The sequence below is a fragment of the Protopterus annectens genome, chromosome 9.part0 (assembly GCF_019279795.1).
Source record: "Protopterus annectens isolate FY-2018-M chromosome 9.part0, PAN1.0, whole genome shotgun sequence".
NCBI lineage: Eukaryota > Metazoa > Chordata > Ceratodontiformes > Protopteridae > Protopterus > Protopterus annectens.
The window spans coordinates 752,494,362-752,509,143 of NC_056743.1; the positions used below are offsets into that span (position 1 = coordinate 752,494,362).

The following is a 14,782-nucleotide window of genomic DNA, read 5'->3' on the forward strand; positions in this document are numbered from 1 at the left end:
AGTGTTCTTAGCACAATAAAATGTGTTTGTCGCTATACCTCCAGCCCATATTTGACTAGTTAAACCAGAATTCATTTACAATTTGTTACTGGTTTAGCATTTCACTAGGGATGTTTGAAAGTTGTTTGTACTTTAGTAATTTGTGGATATATCAGAGCATTTATTTTTCAAAACTCAAGATAAACAAAAGAGAAGGTCAAGGAAGGTTGAAGGGTAGCCTGGCTAGGCTTAAGGCTTTTAAAAAGGATATGTGTTTATTTGTACAAAGGTGGGTTAGACATGGTTTATTGATTTGTAAAAATAATTAAAAAAAGATGAGCTGGCTGGCTGGATGTGGTAGCTACTGGGATCTTTCTCCTTTTGAATACATTTTCTGTTATTTGTTATAATAATTTTAATATTTATCTTCACTCTCTATTTCTACTATCTGATAAAATAGTTTAAGAAAGAAGCATTATTTTGTTTTCAATGACATTTATGTGCTCATTTATTACTGAAAATTGGGAAGCTGAACTGAGTTATGTAAAGAATTGTGTAGACTGTTATTGTTTCTAAATTTCTGAGTTAAAGCAAAGACACTCTGGCTTTATCAAAGGGATAGAATTTGAAAGCAATCACATAGATTAGAATAGGCTTAAATTAATAAGAAGGGTGAAAACAGTAGAACATCTGGGTGTGATCCTCAAAATACCAAGTTAGGAAGGGCATGATGCTGGAGGTTGATATAGGGGGCTCATAGTTTGAAAACAGAAGGTGAGCAAGGTATGCTTAATCGTTTGAAAACAGAAGGTGACTAAGGTATGCTTAACCCACCCACTGGCTATAGCATATACAACATTCTTGTTGTTGCACCTGAAATGTTTTGTAGCTCTTTAGATTTTACCTGCTCTATCATCTCAGTAATACATTTATATTTCATATCATAGAGAATTTTATCATGGTTTGGATTTATTTTAGTATTAATTTAACGTATTTTACTCAACTACACACTCATCATTTTGTTTATATGACAAAAAGGAGAATGTTGTTCTGTGTTTTAAAATTTTATTGAATGTTTGATTGGTTAGGTAATTACTTTTGGCGGTCTTTTTGAAAGTATTAAAAGTGAAGCATTGAATGTATTAGTTGTTCTGAAGAAATCTACGTTGTGTAGATGAAAGCGCTTAACCTACAGTTTTTGTACTTCATTCAATAAAGGATTTGGACATTGTGGATCGTGGTGTTTTGTCCAGGGGAGCTGTTTGTTGATCGATTGTTGGTTTATTGTTGGATTGCCTGGATACTGTTTTGTGAATCTCAGTAATACAGACTGTTAACTATATTGTTGCATCTTGTGCAAAAGTTAGAGGCATAGGTTCATTTATGCTTGTGTGTGTGTGTGTGTGTGTGTGTGTGTGTGTGTGTGTGTGTGTGTGTGTGTGTGTGTGTGTGTGTGTGTGTGTGTGTGTTGCTTGTAACACATTCCCCCCACCACCCCTTCTGTCACAGACTGACATTTCAGAATTCTCCTGTTGCTTCTTGCAATATACTTGTAGCATAACTGTATACACTAAAGCAAATTTCTATTCCTGAAGTCCTGTTCTTTTGTACACTCCTACATTCTTCAATTCTGAATTTATTTTCTTCCGTGGACTTCCTCTCCCCACATAATGGGTTTGTATTTATCCATTCTTTCTTAGTTTCGTTCTCTTTGTGGGCTTAGTATTCCCTCTCTTGTTTCTTTCACTTTTTGTTTGAATTCTTCTTCCCATGTGAGACTTGACACTGTAATTCAATGACTTTTTAAATATTCATTCTAAGTTGATTTGGATGTGCCCTAGTATAATGTATATAAAATTTAAATCTTGACTTTTTTGTTTAATAAAGCCTTCAACCAGATTTCCATTATCCTGTTATTTAAACATTTTAGTATTGAAACTGGACCACTTCCTCAGAATGTTGACTTGAGCTGTGTAAAACAGGAATAGACTAATTAAAAATGTCAAAACTATGAAAGTAAGAAATGCCAGCATAACCCTCACTGAATGCATGAACTTATATTACAAATGAAAATAATAATAAAGACAAATTTACCCCAGAAGGTACAGTAAAAATCAATTTGCAAGATACCGCATTCATAAAAACATTGCAAACTACCAAAAGCCCCATTCAGTGAAATAATAAGCAATTAAGGTAATCCACAGAAAATACATAGTAAAAATGGACAGCTTGATTAAACGGAGTCTGATTTGTGTGAGACAGGAAACTCAGAGCCATAGGTGTCTCATCCAGTACCTGGTACCATTCTCTGATCTGGCACCACTCAGCACAAAGCTGAAGAGCAAAAAAAAAAAAAAAAAAAACTTCTCTCTCTAATCTGGCAGTCCTCATCTAAGGAACAAGCCATGTCCATTAAAAAAAAAATTTCTACTTTTAAAAACTCTAGCAAACTAATTGCTACATTTGTAAACAATAAAGCACTTTAGTCCTGACTGCAAAAGAGTATCAACCTTTACTTCTGTACCATCGTTCAGAAATGCTAGCATGGAAATGAATGCTGGTTCTGCACATGTGACCAGCCAGCACCTGCCGATCCTGACCTCTAACACTTTCTGCCCAAGCAGGCTGTCACCTTTGCCTCTCCTAGCTATACCTCTGAGGAACACACTGTCCTGTAGAATTAAGGAATTCATCTTTGTCTCATGGCTTCACTACTCTTCGTGAAGCATGTTCTCCAAGCCTAAAGCATAAGATGATGACAGTTTTGTGCTGCACACTAGATTCCCCAGCCTGAGCAAGCCAATAGTTAAAAAATAAAAATACCCAGCAAACAATGTTTAATTCTGCCTGCTGTGCTTAACTTAGTACTGGTCCTCTGTTTCTGTAACACTAAATATGAATAACTTCAAGAAAAAAAATCAGATCTCAGGACATTTTAACTGCAGAAGTTGTTATTCTCCAGATTAGCTCAAAAGGGATACATTTTGTTTACCTAGATATCTTACATTTTTAATTTGGAAAGAAAGCAAAAAAGAAAAATCACATATTTTATACTTATTTTTTAAAAGACTAAGAGTCAAACAAAAAAGGATCTTGTTGCATAAATAGAATATTTGATTTCCACATATCATAAATATAATTTTTTAAAAGTCTGTATGCCTTACATGTGACATTTTCTAGCTAGTACACATTTGCAAAGTACAAAACAGGAAAGCAATGAAAAACATAGTACATTACACCTATATAGATATATCTATACAGATTCATAGACTGTTACTAGTGCCGTGGTGGGGCCTTTCTAAGCCTAACCAAGCTTTCCCGATAGGATAATGACATCATGTATCCAAATAGGACATTGAAGGCCAGGCATTTATAAGTTAATCCTGTACATAAGGCCTGATGCAAATTTCTTATTTCCCATCATGTATCCAAATAGGATACTGAAGACTAGGCATTTATGTTACCCATGTACATAAGGCCTGATGCAAATTTCCTATTTCCAATCAGCTGGTCTAGGATGTGCTCAAACTGGGTAACTGACAAACTCATCTTGACATTGATGGGAAACCTGCTTCATAGGAGGAGCAGTCTCTGGGACACATTTATTTCTCTGGAATGTTCTATTTAAGTTACAGACAAAATTCAGGTCCCTAGACCTTTACTTCAGGTACTGTTTGACTTATAAATATGCAGGAGATTCATAAGTAAAGTGAAACAGAGAGATCATGTCTCATGTTATTTAGTGAGCATCCTGGAATGTTATAAGGGTCCATCGATGCAGTGTTCTGGGCCTTGGAAAGTGCATTGATGACCTATTCCCTAGTAATGGTTGTGGGGGTTGTGTTATGTGGCATTTCCTTTGGACTATCAAGGGGGAGTGGGGGGAGAAACTTGAGCTGAATCTATCAGCCAAAAGATTGGCAATGGTCTCTAGTTTAATGTGGGTGATGACATTTACTAGTGCTACACATTGTTGTGCATTTTGCTTGAGGTTACGGACCTAGGTATACAATTATTTGTGGTTGTCATTTGCCTGTGAAGCTACTTTTACTTCAAATGCAGCCTTTAAAGTATTAATTAACCCTCTTAGCTGCCTGTTTAGATTGGTCAGGGGGATTTTAGTGTGTATAGCTTTTGTTCCTCCTGCACTTAGCCAAGATTTTTTTCCTTTGTTGTATAATGAATTGATAGTGTGATTCCACCAGGGTGTCTAGTCATTTGAGTCTTATTCTTAATATGATTGGGCCCAGTTTGCTCTATACAGCTATCAATATATATATATATATATATATATATATATATATATATATATATATACACCGAGATTTTGAAAATAGCTCAGTGTATTCTATGTTGTTTACTGGGTTTAGTGGTGCTTGGAATAGGGCCAAGCTGTTGCTTAATAGAGAGAGGTTAGCCTTGGAATAGCTCCTAAAGATTTTTGGTTTTACAGGGTCCTCAGATTTAATTTTTTATTTCAAGCAATACTGCCTTATGATCAGATCTGATGAGTGGGAATATTACATTGAGTAAGGAACATCATTCCCCATGTTCACGAGTACAAAATAAATGATGTTTGTACTCCTGGTAGGAGGATGGACCAACTGTTCCATCATGTTGGTATTAACAAAGCTTAGGAATCACTGGGCTTCTGCATTAGAAGTGGTGTAGGATTTTCAGTCTCTAGAATGGTAATTGAGATCCCCCATGAAGATCACATTGGGTTGAATGGTGAGGGGACTCTAGTACATTGAGATAGGTAGTACGAGTTTCCTGGGATATGGAGGGGGACAAAGGTTGCAATGATATGGCACGAGACCTTGTATATGGTGAGTTGCACATGTATGAGTTCCAGTGGGTCATACACTTTAACTAGTCTGGATGTGAGGTTGTTTTTAATATAGACTGTGACACCTCTACCTTTATTTCCTTCCTGTGCAGTAGTCAGTATAAATGTGTGAGAGGTATTATAACCTTGCAGTCTCCATGACTTTAAACAATGTCTCCATTACTACGCAGATGTCTACACTCTCTAGAGAGATGAAGGCTTGCAGGGAGTAGAGTTTCTTGTTAAGACTTCTAGCATTGATCAGTACCAGCATCAGATATTCCTTCACAGGTGCATTTAACTTGGAAGGTTTATCAGTTTGGCATTGCCTAAAAAAGCACGTTTGTGGTGGAAAGATCTTTGACAATATCTGAAAGCCTAGAGCGGATAAGTATAGACCACCCTGGCAAAGCAGAGTGGTCTGGCAACCATGTCCTCCCAGGCCATCAAATATTGTACCCCTTACACTGACACCAAAAGCTAAGCCAATTGCTAAAATCTATCATTTTCCATTGGTAACATGACATCATCCTTAGAGAAGGTGGTATGCTGCTCAGTGCTAGGGGCATACCTGCCTGAGACACATAATCAGTGAGCTTGATCATGTCTCACTTCATACATTCAAGGGTCATTAACAATCACATCCACTATGACAGAGTTATGACCTGAGTGCCTGTGTGACTTGATGGATCCTAGCCATATGGAGACAGCTAACCGTGACTCTCTCATTACTTAGTCTGATGAGGGAGACATTGGTGTGTCTCATTACAGTATCACCAATAACCAGGAAATTCAGCTGTCCACTGGTTTGCCTTAAAGGCTTAGAAGTAGAAGCACTGGATACAGTATTATTATGTGCAGCTGTAGGTGGTGTTTTAATGGATTGTTTACGCGATGGCTGAGGACCCTTTTTTGATTTTGATGTGCTTAAGTCCTAATGTTTTAGGAAGGTTACCTGTAAGTGCCTCAGCATTAATAGTTTTATGTGTAGGGTCTGTGCAGTAGGCATGGTACAAGTGTCACTGACAACCAATATAGAATTGGTTTTGGTTGTATGAGAGAGTTTTGCCTCCATTTTTCAAGGATATTTAAACCTCTCACATATTTTATCTGTTTTATTGAGAAACTGTGTATTGTCTGTGTAAATGAGGCAATTGCTGCAATGCCTCGGAATACCCATCTCAACCAAACTGGCCATACAGATAGAGTTGGGAAGTGCATATCATCGGGTACTCATTTACTAGGGAGGAAATTTAAATATTGACAAGGTCAATAACACATGGAACTTGATAAACTATGCCCAGCTATGTGAAAACTAGACACTCTAGTAGTTAAAAAAAATGTATCGAGGCAATATGGGTACATTGCAAGAAATCGGGTCTACACAGATCACAAGGGAATTACATGTGAGACATCATCATCTGTGCAGATCACTGCTTGGTGCCCCTATGCAGACAGCAGCATTTCTAAATAAAGACGGTAAAAAAAGTCAAAAACTACAGACATTCAACACAAAAACACTCAAGTAATGCAGCTGTGTCACAAACAATGCAAAAAACAAGTGCCGAAATAGTGACTATGGTAATATAAGTCAAAGTCCACTTGTTGAATATGAACCCAACTGTTGTGCAACTGCAATACTTAAATAGCAGAGAAGTTTCAATAAAAAAAAAAAAACACAAACAAGGCCCCGTAGCCAATTAAAAACACACACTTTTCTTTCCTTTATACAATCCTGGGCCAGAAAATGACTCGGGTACCGTCTATTCTCACTAAAGTAGAACCGAGGCAGTTCTAACTAAAGACTATAAAAAAGTGCAGGTATTCAACATAGAAACACTCAATTAATGCAGCAAAAATTGGATATGCTAATGCAAGTAAGTCTTAGCTTTTGTAGAGTTTAACAGAAACCAGCAACACTTCTTCTCAAGTAGCGTGATCACCAAACGTCGCCAAACAACTCAGACAAAGAGATTCAAATTTTAAACAAACTAGCCCTCTAACCTATCAAATAAAGATACAATAAGACTTACACCAGCAATTCCCATTTCAGAATGACATATGGTCTCCTCTCCTGACACAAGAGTGTAGACCACAGAACTTCCTAATGTAAAATAACTGGTTTGGTGCCCAAGTATTTAGACCAGAACAAAGACTCTTTTAGAATAAGGGATACAATAAGCCTTTGATCAGCAATCTCAAACTCAGAAGGGCATAAGCTACCTCTCCTGCCACAAGAGTATAGACCACAATCCTTCCTAATATAAGATAAGTAGTTTGGAGCCCAGGTGCTTAAATCAGATCTAAGATGCTTAGAATAACAGTTACAACATAATCAAGCTACTAACAAGCAGTAATAAATGCAGCAGATTAAATGCAACTGAACACTTTAAGAATGTGCAGCAAAAAGCTAAATAAAGTTGGACTAAGCACAAATACAGCAAAAGCATCTGAATAAAGTACAATTTTTTAGTAAGTGGGAAGGTAGAAAACTAAGATATAATTCAAGGTTAAGAGATGGGAGGCTTCCCAGTTGATATAAAGAAGCTGTGCACATAGAATATACAAAACCGATAGCAAAGTTTCATGGATAAGGTTTTTAGCCTGTAGATTACACTTGTCATTCCAATCAGACATTAATTTATTTTTTTTATGTTCTACTTTAGATACAGGGCATGGGCAGATGATGCCATTGCCAGTATACTGAATGGGAAGCTGACAGTGAGGTTTCCTCATGGTAGACACTCAGATGAAATGTACAGCCAAGGTAAGTACATGAAAATGTACAGCCTAGGTAAGTACATGAAAATGTACAGCCAAGGTAAGTACATGAAAATGTACAGCCAAGGTAAGTACATGAAAATGCACAGACTGAGAAAGTAGGGGTTTAATGCCTGGTTGTTAAGTTTTTTCCTAACTAAGTCTGAGTACTCAGGGAATGGTATAGTACAGTCAGGCAGGGATAAGCAGAGGTCATTCAAGTCTCTCAATACATTACTCACAAAGTCACACTAGGAAAGGCTGGGGGGTGGTATACCTCCCTTCAATGGTCTAGTAACTGGGGCTGCACCTCTCTTATTCACACATGGAGGGACTTACTTAACTCTTCAGAAGTAAATTGGATATTTTCAGTTTAACACATTCAGTGTCCACAGATGTCACTGTGACCTAATACTTTTTTCACTAAGCAAAGTTTTATAGGTACCAATGTCTCTTTCAGCAGTGACTTGTGAACTTTATGATACTTAATTGGCTTGCTCTGATTCCCAGTCTAAAAGTTAAGGCTAAAGTGCTTAAATTATTTGGCAGATACAGAGTAGCTTGTAAGTCACATGCAAACATAATCCACTAAACTATTCTATCAGACTGCTACAGAAAAAAAGGGGCATACAGCTTACCATGTTCAGACTAATGAATGTACTTTGAAAATGTATCCTTTCAAGATCTCTTCATACATTTAGTGCTGTTATTATGTTTTCAAAGCTTTAAAAACAATCAAGGAAATTGTTTGGAAGTTTAAATGATCTTCTTTGTATACTCAAGGGCAATGAAAATACAGCTAACTGTGATACACGCCTGTGCAGCTGACCTACACTGGTGACTGGGGGTCTACATCTGCCAGAGCTGAGCTATGCTGGGGGGTCCACATCTGCGACAGCTGAGCCATGCTGTGGGGCCACACATGCACAGCTGAACTATGCTGGTGGCTGGGGGTCCATGTCTGCCACAACTAAGTTATATTGGGAGGACACATCTTCCACAGGTGAACTATGTTGGTGTCTGAGGGTACAAATCTGCCACATCTGAGCAATATTGGGGGTCCACATCTGCTACAGCTGAGCTATGCTGTGGGGCCACACCTGCACAGCTGAACTATGCTGGTGGCTGGGGGTCCACGTCTGCAAGTAAGTTATGTTGGGAGGAGACATCTTCCACAGCTGAACTATGCTGCTGTCTGGGGGTACAAATTTGCCACATCCGAGATATATTGGGGGTCCACATCTGCCACAGCTGAGCTATATTAGGGGGGTACAGATCTACCACTGTTGAGCTATGTTGGGATGACACATCTTCCACAGCTGAACTATACTGGTGACTGGGGCACACATCTGCCACAGCTGAACCATGTTGGGGGTCACATCATCCACAGCTAAACTATGCTGGTGGCTGGAAGTCCACATCTGCCACACCTGAGCTTTTCTGAGGGGCATGGCAGAAGTGTTGGAACTGCTGGACTACATACTTTCTGCTAAATTGCATAGATAAGGTGAAGTCTGAAGAATTAATGATGCACTTACACACCCATCATATCTTGCTGTAAAAAAAGCTGCTAGCATTAACTGGATTTGTCATTGTTTTACTGTCTGGGGTGGATGGCTTTCTGCAGATGATTTTTTCCATTTAAGGTTATCTGATGACATGCTAAACAAAAGTAGATATGCCTGTTTAACTCGAATCTTATTCTGTGTAAAGTACAGCTTGTGTGCTGCTGAAAGTCACATAGATTACTTCAACATTAAAGGCTGCTGAAGGAAGCCACACCCATGCTCAGTTTCTTGGTAACAAGTCCTGGCTCTAGTACAGGGAATGTTATTACTACACGTCAGAGCTCGGGTGGGGGTGGGAGGCTGTGTTCTGTTTGTGTAGAAGGATTCCCATGGGTTACAGGTAACTTGGGGAGGTGGGTGGTGAATACATATAAAGGGTTCTCCCAAAGGAAGACAGAAGCTCAATTAACTGTCAGCACTTGCTCATAAGTGTGCTTGGAAAGGATGGTGCAATATTTTTATATGCAACAATTGCCAAGCTAAATTGTTAAATTAACCTTTCACCACAGAATTTAGAAACATCATACCCACCTAACCCTCTAGATAGGTTAATTTACAGCCTCTATAAATGACTAATTAAACAAGTTACACACGACAGCCACTAATGGCACAAGGTATCCCTTCAAAGTATAAACGTAACCCAGACGTATTTCACCTGCACTATTTTAAAGCAGAATGGTATGTACCAGCAGACATTATCCAGGTGTGTTTGTTCTCATTCATGCCTGAAAGGACAACAAATTCTGTTAAAGGAGGGAACGGAAGGAAGTAGAGAAAAATAAAACAGTAATAGTAATGCTTCCATTTAAGCTTCAGGTGAGTGCATGACTTTCGGCCATGTGGACTATTTTTGTAACCACAGCAGGACAGTGAACTACTGCTAAATACAGGCTTCTTTGTAATACACTGACCCGTTATAGCTTAAAAGTAGGAAAGTAGCATAGCACAGCAATAACGATGCACTCAGAATGTCAGCGACAGTGCTTGTTATGTGTGCATAAACTCTCAACTTTGTACCAATTAGAATGGTAACACTACTTCCCTTTTTATATAGTGCATGGTATTACCATGGAGGATTGTGAAATCTGGACAAACACAATAGAACAAAGAGGTGTATGATTATCAAGAACCCTTGATCAGTTTACAATGGCTCCAGAAAACATGAAATGCTTTTCCATGAATTTCACTGCATGCCTTTTACATGATGTGAAGTGGAGAGAGACAGAGAGAGAGATGTGCAACATTCAAACCAAAAATAGGAGCTCCTTTTAGGCAACATTTCTGACAACTGTTGGTCTACGTCCTGTACTACTTGGTCATGGATTGCGATACTTTGGGAGAAGAAATGGACGCTACCCATGACAGAAAGTAAAAGCAGAAAAAAAAAATACATAAAACATTCGACTAGGTAACCTGAGTCCTGCATTTGTGTGGTGAACGCAACACATTGTAAGCAGCAATTTGAGGCTGATGCATAACTTTCGTTTTCATTCGCTTTTGAGTGACAGATGAAGTTATCTGACTGAACAGAAAAGTTCAGCTGTTTACTGCATTTTGAATTCTATTTTACAATTCAGGTATGCAGTAGCTTTTTAGAAGAAGATGATGCAGGCTTGCTTTCAGCTTAGTTAAGCAGGAAATCTTTACCATTATCAAGCACATTTTCCATAGAAATAAAAGCCCTGCTTTCTGACAAGCTGTATAACCTGTTTAAAATAGCTGGAACAAGCAATGTAAGAACAAAGTTTAACTGAAATGAAATGACATTGTAAAATGCCTACCTTTTTGTAAGATGGTAGAAATAGTTGGTGCTTCTTTGCAGTACTTTTAAACCCAAACGAAGTGTGCTTGGAAGCCCTTTGCTGCCTGCCTGCACCTTGTTTTCTTTGGACCTCCTAATACAGTACTGCTGATGTGAGCTGTAACTGAATGCTTCACTGTCCCTCCTACCTACAGATCACACCCAGTTTAGATTTGTTTAGTCACACCTCTTGTTAGTAAAATGCATACCTGGTGACTCAGGTTAAAAAAAAAAACGAAAGAAGAATAAAGAAGGAGCCTCCCTACTCAAGATAGCCACAATATTTCAGTCTAACTTTACCACGTATTTTTTTTTTTTTGAATTTGTTAAGTCTTCCCTTCCATACTCCTAAAATGCCTCTCTCAGAAATGATGACACTGGACCTGATCATTCGAGATACGTGTACTTAATCATGACTTAATATCTCGCAGGACATAAACTACACTCCATTCAAAGCACGTTACATCCTTGAAATCCTTATCATATAAATAATTGTCAGCATTAACTAATTAAGTAATTATTGACGTTTGTTAACCAGAATAGTCTGACTGAGCCAAAGACGATTTTCAGAGGAGGCCTGGGAAGAAAAGCTGCCTGATTTGTATTGCAATATGTTATGATACATTACATGATAAATATAAATAAATAGATATGAAACAAGCTACTGACTTAGGGCTTTAGAGACCATTAATTTAGTTTTCTTGGGGAGGCGAAAATTTTTGCTACATGATATGCAGCTATTATACTACAAGAAATTTAAGCAACATATGTAGTGACAATGTCATGATCCACAGTTTTAAAATCCACTCAGTGATCAGACCTGATGGGCCAGATTCTCTAGTTTCCCCCTGTAATAGGTCAGCCACTGGATCAGTGGACTAGGTCTCCAAAATGATGTAAACCCAGTGCTTACTGTAACTTGTGAGCACCAGTTCAATCATACGCTCAGTGAAATGCATTCAACTTGGATGGAGGTTGGAATGTAGGTGAAAGCGACCATCCATGTTTGAGGAAATGTATCTTTGGGACATTCAGTTAGGCAAAAGAAAATGAAGAAGTGATTTGTAAAGAGCTAATCCAGTGTATCTTTTACTACAGTGATTTTTAAAATGTATTATTACACTTCTCATACATCTGTGTTTTACAGTTAATTTCATCAGTTGCCAAACTCCTAATGTTAAAGCTGCAAGTGGTTTAAAACCAAAACAAAGGTTATAACATGTTCCTTGAAGCTTATTTTCACTGTTGACTACATTTCTCTAAATGACCACACCCATAAAATGATGCCAAGTTAGGAATTAGCAACAATTTACACAGACCAGCAAAGCATTCTGAGTAATCAGAACCACCATACTTATTTAGAGGAGTAGTTGAGTAGTTTCTTATTTACCTATGGTTTCTCTAATACAGATTCAAATGTGTTAATTTCCAAATATGGCTGTTCCACCTGTGAGAAATAGCTGCCAAATTGTATTACTATGTTATAGGACACCCCAGCTGATCACACAGCATAAAAAAGAGACGCTTAAACATTAATTTAGGTAGTGAGGCATTGTGGGTACAGTCTTTCATGATGTCATGTCAGGAGTTTTCAGCTTCAAGAAAATGTTCAAGGTGCAGTGCTTACCAATGAAATTAATTGCAAAAATAGCACACTGTTTGCATCAAACACTGTAATATCTGATTTGGTATATGATCATGAGATTATCTTCACAAATAAGGGTATATTATTTACGTTTGTCAAGGAAAATGAGACAACTCACTTTAAAGACGTGAAAATAAATGTTATATCAAACAGGTGTCAGTTGTGAAACAGCTGTCTGCAGCTAAACTTTTCAACTCAAACTGCCAGTCATTTATAGTATTGATTTGAATAAGAATAGAAAAGTGATACTTGCAAATTGAAAAGTTTTGGCTGGATATCCAGAGGTTATACAAAACTTTGGAGACATTTTGGGGGAGCAAATGTTTGTTACCAAACAAATTCATTTTTAAGCTGGTGCACAGGATCTTAATTGCCTAATGGCATTGGCTGTCAAAAAAGCAATTATTAGAAAATGGAAATTTAAATGTAAACCAACAGTAAATGAGCTACTGAATACTGTAAAAGAGGAGTCTATATTATATCATCGAACCATCAGCTCATTGAACTCCATACCCTCCGCTAATTATATATACCAACTCCAAGATCGCATTGTAGTGGGGAAAGGGCAAATTTCCCGATCCCTACCATAATGTGATCTCAGTAAGAACAGTTCGATGAATGGCATGTTCAACAAAATGCCATTTGATGATCTGTTCTTTTGATGATAGAATAGAGACCCTTGAAACAGACAATAGAACTGGAGCCATGACCTCTAGAAATGGGGAGTAGAAAATTACAAAGAAATAAATAGGATTTGTGGGAAAAATGCATGCAGAATAATGTTCAGGAGGAGTGAGGTTTAAGGGAAGACAGGAAATGAGCATGTTATGTAATGTTAGAGTGAACGATAACTGCTAAAATGAAAACATATAGGTATACTGCATAAAATAATGAAAATTTCACTATGGTTTGTTTTCTTTTTAATTTGTGTACCTACATAAATATGTAAATTGTGATTTGGTAAAGATGTTTACAAAAAACTTGGGAAACACAACCAGGTTTATTAACAAAACAGTAAACAATGCAAACCCATCTTTGAAGAGGAATGTAGAATAGCAACGGACAGGAAAGAGATGAGAGTTATCAGACTGTGATTTTTATAGGTGGTTACATTTTATTTATAAGCCCTACTGCTAATTTTAAATGTGCATAGCACTACTCGTCAATCAGCAGAAAGAAATTATTGCAGCTCAGAAAACGTAATTTATCTTGCATTTTATTCCTCATGTTGCAGCTTCTATGCTGGTAAGATGACACAGAAGCTGAAGCTGCAATAGAGGATATATGAGCACAGTTATAGCACCGATAATAAGAATACATCAAATGCATCATAAAAGTGTTCTAGTATATGTAGTAACTATAGGAAGATCACTTTATATTGGAGAAAGTAAAGTTTGGGGCTTGTGGTAGTGAGTTGGATGACGTTAGAGAGAATTAATGTGACAAAATTTAACATAGGTCGCAACTCAGGTCTGAATGCCCATTTGAGTATTAGAAATATTCTTAAGTTGAGACCTTTAACATAAGCATAACTTATTACAGTGTGGCACTGGTCATTTTAAAAGCAGTTTAAATAGTATTATATAGCACCATTTTTTTAATTTATTGTATCACTGTAATGAGTTCTATAAAAAGTGAAATGTTTTCAGATTGTCAGTTCTTAATTAAATTTATATAGTATTATAGGAGGTTTATCGTACAATCATTATGTTTAGGATGAGTAATTTAACTCAAGAATGTAACTGCAGTTGGGATTTTTTTTTTTTTTACTTTCACTGTTCCTATGCATGTATGTGTCTCATTTTAGCTCAGTGTTCTGAAGAAGTCTAAAGTTTACTGTTTCATACCAAACTCCTCAAAATGCTAACACATTTGTGCTTTTTTTGTCCATTTGAATATAACTTATATTACTTTTATTATTTTAGTTCATAGGTGTGTACAAGGTTAATGGCCCTAGAGCCTTTACAACCCTAGCCCATAGAAGTGCCCTGGCAATTTGCCGCCTGATGTTAGTTCCCAGTGCCTCTATCAAGTAGAGCCACTGGAGTGATCCCTGGGGTGAACATTCTATTACCCATCCACTCATCAAGACTTCTCTTGAAGAGGGACAGCGAGGAGCTCTGCTTGATATGTATGGGAAGTCTATTCCAGAGCATGGGCAGTCTCTGGGTGAGTCACCTGTCCCCCCAGTACGTTCTTTT

The 14,782-nt window shown here is 37.5% G+C and overlaps 1 protein-coding gene across 1 annotated transcript in view; it reads right to left on the minus strand.

Moving 5' to 3' along the window:
* Positions 1-11,057, minus strand: part of LOC122811508 (advillin-like) — a 731,661-nt gene extending 720,604 nt beyond the window's left edge. Inside the window, exon 1 of the mRNA XM_044083391.1 lies at positions 10,917-11,057. The gene's annotated coding sequence lies outside the window, so the exon portion shown is untranslated. The remainder of the gene's footprint in view (positions 1-10,916) is intronic.
* Between the last annotated feature and the right edge of the window lie 3,725 nt (positions 11,058-14,782).